This window comes from Myotis lucifugus, unplaced genomic scaffold, assembly GCF_000147115.1.
Source record: "Myotis lucifugus unplaced genomic scaffold, Myoluc2.0 scaffold_7947, whole genome shotgun sequence".
NCBI lineage: Eukaryota > Metazoa > Chordata > Mammalia > Chiroptera > Vespertilionidae > Myotis > Myotis lucifugus.
Window position 1 is genome coordinate 1 of NW_005878995.1, and position 7,285 is coordinate 7,285.

Sequence of the window (7,285 nt, forward strand, 5' to 3'; positions counted from 1 at the left end):
CGGCGGGCTCGGCCCCGCCCCCATCGCGGAGTCGCTCAGCTCAGGCTCTGGCCCCGCCCACCCCGCAGGGAGGCGCATGCGCAGTTCCTTGCAGACGCGGAAGCGGCTGTGGAGGGGAAGGTGGCGGTTCCCCCTGAGGAGGGTGTTTGTCTTTAAAGCTGACGCTCCCCGTCCCCCTCCCCGCAGGGAAGGCTGAGGGCGCTGCCGGCGCTGAAGTCCTTGTTGGGGTCCCCGCCCCGGAGCCTCTCTCAGCGGTGAGTCCGCGTCCCGGGAGGCTGCGCGGTGCGGGCGCCACGTTCCTTTGGGAGGAAACGGAGGCCCCGGCCCGGGGTCTCCCCGCCTGTGGCTGTGGCCACCGCCTGCCGCGCGGTTTTCCTGCTGAAAACCGTTCCCGGGGCCGCCGGTCCTCCCCGCGGGGCTGAGAGTCTGGGTCAGGGGGTTCCCGCCCTTTGCGCCCCTCCCCCCGCCCGGCGCTTTCCGCCCAAAGAGCCCGGATGGCTCCCGGCCTGGGGGTCTGCACCCCCCTCCTAGGCCCACCCCCATTTAATAAGGGTTCTGCCTGCCCGGGGAGCACAGTGTCCATGGGGGGCTCAGGGGGAGGACGCGGTGTCCCCTGAAGAGGTGACCTGCCCGCAGGGAGGGGCTTTGTGGGCGCGGTGACTGCGGGGGGCGGGGGCCCAGGCTGGGGGGTCAGGAGAGGGAGTGAGAGACAGACACGTGGGCGGGAGGAAGGGCAGTGAGGGGTCCACAGAGAGGGGCCCATAGGGGTTGTGGGGAGGGCTGGACGGCCACGGTAGGAGTGAGGGGGTCACTCGGGAAAGTGGCCTGAGGAGGAAGGAAGTGGAGACACAGGGAGGAGGGGGAGCCCAGAGAGAGGAAGGGGGGCTGAGAGGGAGCGGGTCCTGGGGAGCAGAAGTGGGGGCCGCACAGGAGACAGAGACACGGGTTCAGAGGAGAAGAGTTGGGGAGCGAGTGCAGGGACAGAAAGGGGGGCTCAGGGATGAGGGAGCAGAGGGAGAGCAGCCCTGAGTCAGCAGCTGTGGGAGCGGGACAGAGGGGAACAGGCAGCAGAGGGGCCGCGGGCGTGGGGAGGGGAAGACGCAGACGTGTGTGGAGATGGAGCCTCAGAGACCAGGAGAAAGAGCCCCTGAAGGGAAGGAGGTTTCAGGAGTTTCATGGTCCAGGTGTAGGACAGACAGAGAGAAAAGGGGGGGGGAAGCAGGGGAGAGGGGGACACAGGAAAGGACCATAGTGGAGGGAAAGGGAGCAGGAGACAGAGACAGATCCACAGACAGAAATACATGTAGTGGGAGGAGGGGAACCCTGATCTGGGTGAGGGGTGAGCTAATGGGGTCGTGGATGGTTAATTCTGATATATTGGCTTGTGGCTCTATATGTTTTAACAACTAAGTTGTTTAAACAGATTTGAATGAGAATTACAAATCTCCAGTTCAGAAGGCTTGCAAATTGTATAATTATTTCTTTCCATTTGCAGCCTGTATTCACAAAGAGCGAGAGACTGGTATGTTCCTGATGGGTCCCTTGTCATTTTCTGTGATGGTCAGAAAGAGGTGACCTGGGATAAGAAATGACTGAGTCTGCCCCCACATGATGCTTTATCAAGGAATATTAGAAGCATCAATCTTTTTTTGTGATCCATGGATTTGCTTTTTCTACCTCTGATATTTAATTCATGTAAATGGTCATTAACTTCTGAAATCAAGCTTGGTGACATCTCACACTCACCTGTTATAACATTTTTCTTACTATAAGGTTGTCTCCACCTTTTTAAAGCTTTAAACCTAGAAATAATTACATTAAAAAGAAACAACCCTAATTGTTTTTGTTTTTGTTTTTAATATATTTTTATTGATTTTTTTACAGAGAGGAAGGGAGAGGGATAGAGAGCCAGAAACATTGATGAGAGAGAAACATCGACCAGCCGCCTCCTGCACACCTCCCACTGGGGATGTGCCCGCAACCAAGCAACCAAGGTATATGCCCTTGACCGGAATCAAACCTGGGACCTTTCAATCCGCAGGCCGACGCTCTATCCACCGAACCAAACCGGTTTTGGTTGTTTTTGGTTTTAAATATATTGTGTGCCCCTGGTCGGGGTCGGTTTGGCTCAGTGGATTGAGCGTCAGCCTTCGGACTGAAAGGTCCCAGGTTTCTATTCTGGTCAAGGGCATATGCCCAGGTTGCAGGATTGATCCCCAGTAGGGAGCATGCAGGAGGCAGCCAATCAATGGTTCTCTCTCATCATTGATGTTTCTATCTCTCTCTCCCTCTCCCTTCCTCTCTGAAAGCAAGAAAAATATTTTTTTTTAAAAAAATAAGTATATTGTGTATAGTTCAGATTCTGAGCCCTGCATTCTTTGTACTGTCTATCATACCTTGAGACATCCATTAGCACTTAGTAGTATGAGGCAGTCTCATTGTGGACTTGGTAAGGATGTCAATGATCTTTTTTAAAAATATATTTTTATTGATTTCAGAGAAAGGTAGTGGGAGAGAGAGATTGAAACATCAGTGATGAGAGAGAATCACTGTTTACCTGCCTCCTTCACCCCCCTACTGGGGATTGAGCCTGAAACCCATGCATGTGCCCTTGACCGGAATTGAACCTGAGAGAGATCCTTCACTCTGCAGGCTGACACTCTCTCCATTGAATGAAACCGTAAAGAGCAGGATGTCAATGATCTCAATAGTCAGGCACTAGTTGTGTGAGTTGGTCCAGTGTTTAGCACCTCTTTCCTTCCCTTCATGTGATTTGTTGAATTAGTGTCTGTGAGCCACAAAGTATCTGTTCCCCTAAGTCCCTCTTGTCCATTCTCTGAAAATATTGAAGGATGGACTGGATTGAACTGGAACTTGGTTCCCTCAGAGCCCATCTATTCATGGTGAACTCATTTGATGAGCATATTTCAGTAGCTAACTTTCCCCAAAGCCTTTAGCATGAAGATCTATTCTCTGTAATTTCCTTGGACAAGAGGAAGGAAATCTGCCTAGGAAACCTGCGCGTGTACAAGTTCCTGCTTCACCCCCTCCCACTACCCAGAGGTCTCAGGGCTGCTGGGTCTGATGTCTGATACCCAGCGCTACTGAAAACAGCTCTGGGGGGACTTCTCAGGCCCCAGGAGGGAACTAGTTAAAGATGGTATGTCATGGGCCCCAGTGCAGGCTTTTTCAGGGGAGGTAAGGGGTTTGGGGATACAGCGGAACAGCACATGCTCTCATTGCTGTCGGAGTTTGTGGTAGTCTTTGGAAGGACAGACACAGGAAGACAAAATAAAACACCTTAAGATGTGGTCTCCATGTAGGAGCTCATTGTTTCTGACTTTCTCCTGTGACAAAGGACAGGAGTGGGTGGCCTTTTCCTCATTTCCAGGTCCTTCTGACTGTGACTGTGAGGGGAGCTGATTAAGGGCCTGGGTCAACACCTTTGAAGGCACTTTCTGTGACTCCTCAACATTTTGTCACCTGAGGAAACATCCCAGACCCCTATCACAGCCCGGAAACAAATGGCTGCTTCTCAGGTAAAAGATGTGTCCTATGTCAGAGGCTGTGTTTGCTTTTTCTTGAACTTCTGTTGATATGTTTCTCTTTCTCTTCCCACCCCTGTGCCCCCTCTGCTGCTGTGTTATAGCCTGTCCTGTTACCCACAACTGGCTGACTCTCAGTGCTGCTTCTCCCTCTGCTCTGTCATCCCTAAACCCCCCTTTATATCCCTGCACTCGCTCCCCCTAATTCTTCTCTTCTGAACCTGTCTCTATCTGAAGTACCTCCCCCTTTGTTACCCCCATTTCTGTTCACCAGAACCCCTCTTCCACTCAGCTCCCCTTTATCTCTCTAGGGCTCCTTCCTCTCCATATTTCTCTACTTCTGATGTTCTTGTTTTTCCAGGTCATTTTCCTTTCCTTATTTCTTTCCTTTTTTCTTATGATAATCAGTGTCAGCAGTTTCTATATTTCCCTCTCTCTTTTTAAAAATATGTTTTATTGATTTCAGAATGGAAAGGAGAGGGAGAGACAGATAGAAGCATCATTGAGCAGAGAGAATCATTGATCAGCTGCTTCCTGCACACCCCACACTGGGGATTGAGCCCAAATCCTGGTTGTGTGTCCAGACCAGGAGTGACCTTTTGGTGCATGGGTCAGTACTCAACCACTGAGCGACACTAGCTGGACCAGGCAGAATAATCTTGTTCTAAGATTACTCATAGTAAATTTCCAACTGGAATGGTAGTTCCTATGTGTCCCATTCTATGAGAACTGTATTCCAGCAGCAAACCTATTTAGTTCAAATTCTGTATGAATTTTTCCTTGTGTTTTATTTTTCTGTGTATTCAGAAGTATGGCGCATGATGAGGAAACATTGGCATCACAGGTAAAAAATGAGCTTATGACACATGTGGAAACACAGGCCCCATCTGAGAACCTGGATCAGAATCTGTATCTTTTTTTTTTTTAAATATATTTTATTGATTTTTTACAGAGAGGAAAGGAGAGAGATAGAGTCAGAAACATCGATGAGAGAGAAACACCGATCAGCTGCCTCCTGCACATCTCCCACTGGGGATGCGCCCACAACTCAGGTACATGCCCTTGACCGGAATCGAACCCGGGACCCCTTAGTCCGCAGGCCGACGCTCTATCCACTGAGCCAAACCGGTTTCGGCAGAATCTGTATCTTTTCAGAAGTACATTTTGTTGTGGTCTGCTTCACACTTGAGAAGTCCGTATACTTCCAACCAGAGTGACATTGCCAGCTGAAAAATATATACCACTGACTCTGAACAATGTAAATGCAGCACTCAGAAATCCATATGCCTGTTTCCATGCCTAAATTTTATTTAATGTATTTATTTCTTGAAATATATTTTTGTTGATTTCAGAGAGGAAGGGAGAGAGAGAGAGACAGAGACAGAGACATCAATGAAGAGAGAGAGAATCATTGATTGGCTGCCTCCTTCACAACCCCTACTGGGGATCCAGCCTGCACTCCAGGCATGTGCCCTTGACTGGATTCGAACCTGGGACTCTTTGGTCCACAGGTTGACACTCTATCCACTGAGCCAAACTGGCTAGGGCTATGCCTTAATTTTAAAGTTTATTTCTTGTAAAGTAAAATCTGTACCGTGAATTTGTGGACATGTGTCAGTGTCAGAAAACATATCAGAGAATGTTACTGGGGCAAAGTGATCTTATTGGGTGATTCAGGATACTCCCCTAGACCCAAACCTCTTTTAACACTGTTTTCATGTTGGGTGACATTATGAACTCATCTGGTGACCTCTTGGTAATCCTGTTTTTTCTTTCAGGAACTGGTGACCTTCAGGGATGTGGCCATAGATTTCTCTCAGGAGGAATGGGAATGCCTGGACCCAGCTCAGCAGAAATTGTACCTGGATGTGATGTTGGAGAACTACAACAACTTGGTGTCCGTGGGTAAGGATGACTTCCTTCATGAGTTCCTACTCCTCCACAGGGTTTTGTTTCCTTTATTATTTTAACATCTCTGAGGGTTATTTTAACATCTTCTGCTTTCTATGCTAGATTCTTGCTCTCAAGGAAGAAATTGGGCACTAGCTGTTTGGCGCATTGGATAGATCACCGGCCTGCAGACTGAAAGGTCCCACCTTTGATTCTGGTCAAGGCCAATGCCCGGGTTGGTGATTCACTCCCCAGTAGGGGGCGTGCAGGAGACATTCTATCAATGGTTCTCTATCATTGATGTTTCTATCTCTCTCTTCCTCTCCCTTCCCCTCTGAAAACAATTAAGAAATATGTTTTTTTAAATGGGAACAAATTGGGGGACCTTGGGTGTTGAAAACTTTGTGACGTATATTAATTAGGAACTCAGAGTTTGCACACTTTACATGTTGTCTACAGTAATTAAGGTACTATCAGGTACTATTTTTAAGAGTGATGGTAAAGTTCATTGACTATGTTTCTTAGAGAGAAACATGGATCAGCTGCCTCCTGCGTATTATTTTCTAAAATAATATTTTAGAAAATTATTTTCTGGAATATTCTAACATTCTACCATGTCTTCTGGCCATAGTATAAACTGGATTGAAAATGGGAAACCCTCTATCAAAACTCACACTCCATTTTCTTTTATTTTTTGATTTTTTAAGATTTAGTTGATTTCAGGGAGGAAGGGAGAGTAAGAGAGGCATACAAACTTCAGCTGGGCATTAATTGATTTTTTTGTGTGTGCCCTGACCATGGGTGGGTATAACTTTGTGAATTTGTGTTCTCTGTATAAATCGCCGGATATGGAACCATTGTGTTACCTGGTACTTGTTTGTAAATATTGGAAAACCCTCCATTGTGTTTTGTTAGTGGCTGCACCAGTGTTTTTATAATTTTGCTGACAGTGTATGAATGTTCTCATTTCTCCACTTCATTGGTAATACATGTCGTTGGCATCCTGTTAGGTGTTCGTTAGTATTTCATGGTGGTGTCAATTTGCATTTCTCTGATGATGAATGAGTTGAACATCATTTAATATGTCTATTGCACATCTATATTCAGATCCTTTGCCCATTTTTCAATCATACTGTCTTTTTGGTGTTAAGATGTATGAGTTCCTTATATATTTGGGATCTTTAGCTTTTGAGGATGTAACATTGCTGGGCTTTTGTTGTTGTTGTTGTTACTTGGTGGTTTCTCTGGTATGTCAAACTTATTCTTCTGTAGTCTCATTTCTTAATTATTTTAGTTTCTTTGTTATTTCTAGGAAGATATATGCAAATCAGTATTTTTAAGAGTGATGGTAAAGTTCATTGACTATGTTTCTTAGAGAGAAACATGGATCGGCTGCCTCCTGCATAACCCCTGCTGGTGATATGCCCACAACCAAGGTACATGCCCTTGACTGGAATTGAACCTGGGACCTTTCAGTCCGCAGGCCAAACCTCTATCCACTGAGCCAAACCGATTAGGGCTGGACATTTTTTAAATTGTGTTACTTCTTTTTTCATGTTGTCTTGTAAAAGGTCTTTATATATTATAGATATTAAGTACTTATCAGATAATATACTTTGCAGACATTTTTCCCCATTTCACAGTTTGTATTGTGAACGCACTGACAATTTGCTTTATTGTGAAGTTATTTCTAAAGTATATGGGGTGTAATGCCTTTTGACTATTTTGTTTTGTTTACCTTTCCATTTAGTACTATAATAAAAAATGAAATATCATAAAAACTTTTCTATATGACCTAGCCGGATTGGCTAAGTGGATAGAGTATCAACCTGTGGACTGAAGGGTCCTGG

The 7,285-nt window shown here is 46.4% G+C and overlaps 1 long non-coding RNA gene across 1 annotated transcript; it reads left to right on the forward strand.

Annotated features, from left to right (window-relative positions):
- The first annotated feature begins 89 nt into the window (after window positions 1-89).
- On the forward strand, window positions 90-5,444 carry LOC106696059. The gene is made up of 3 exons (XR_001346978.2): window positions 90-254; window positions 3,392-3,539; window positions 5,324-5,444. It is a non-coding gene; the product is annotated as an uncharacterized LOC106696059 (long non-coding RNA).
- Window positions 5,445-7,285: the final 1,841 nt, after the last annotated feature.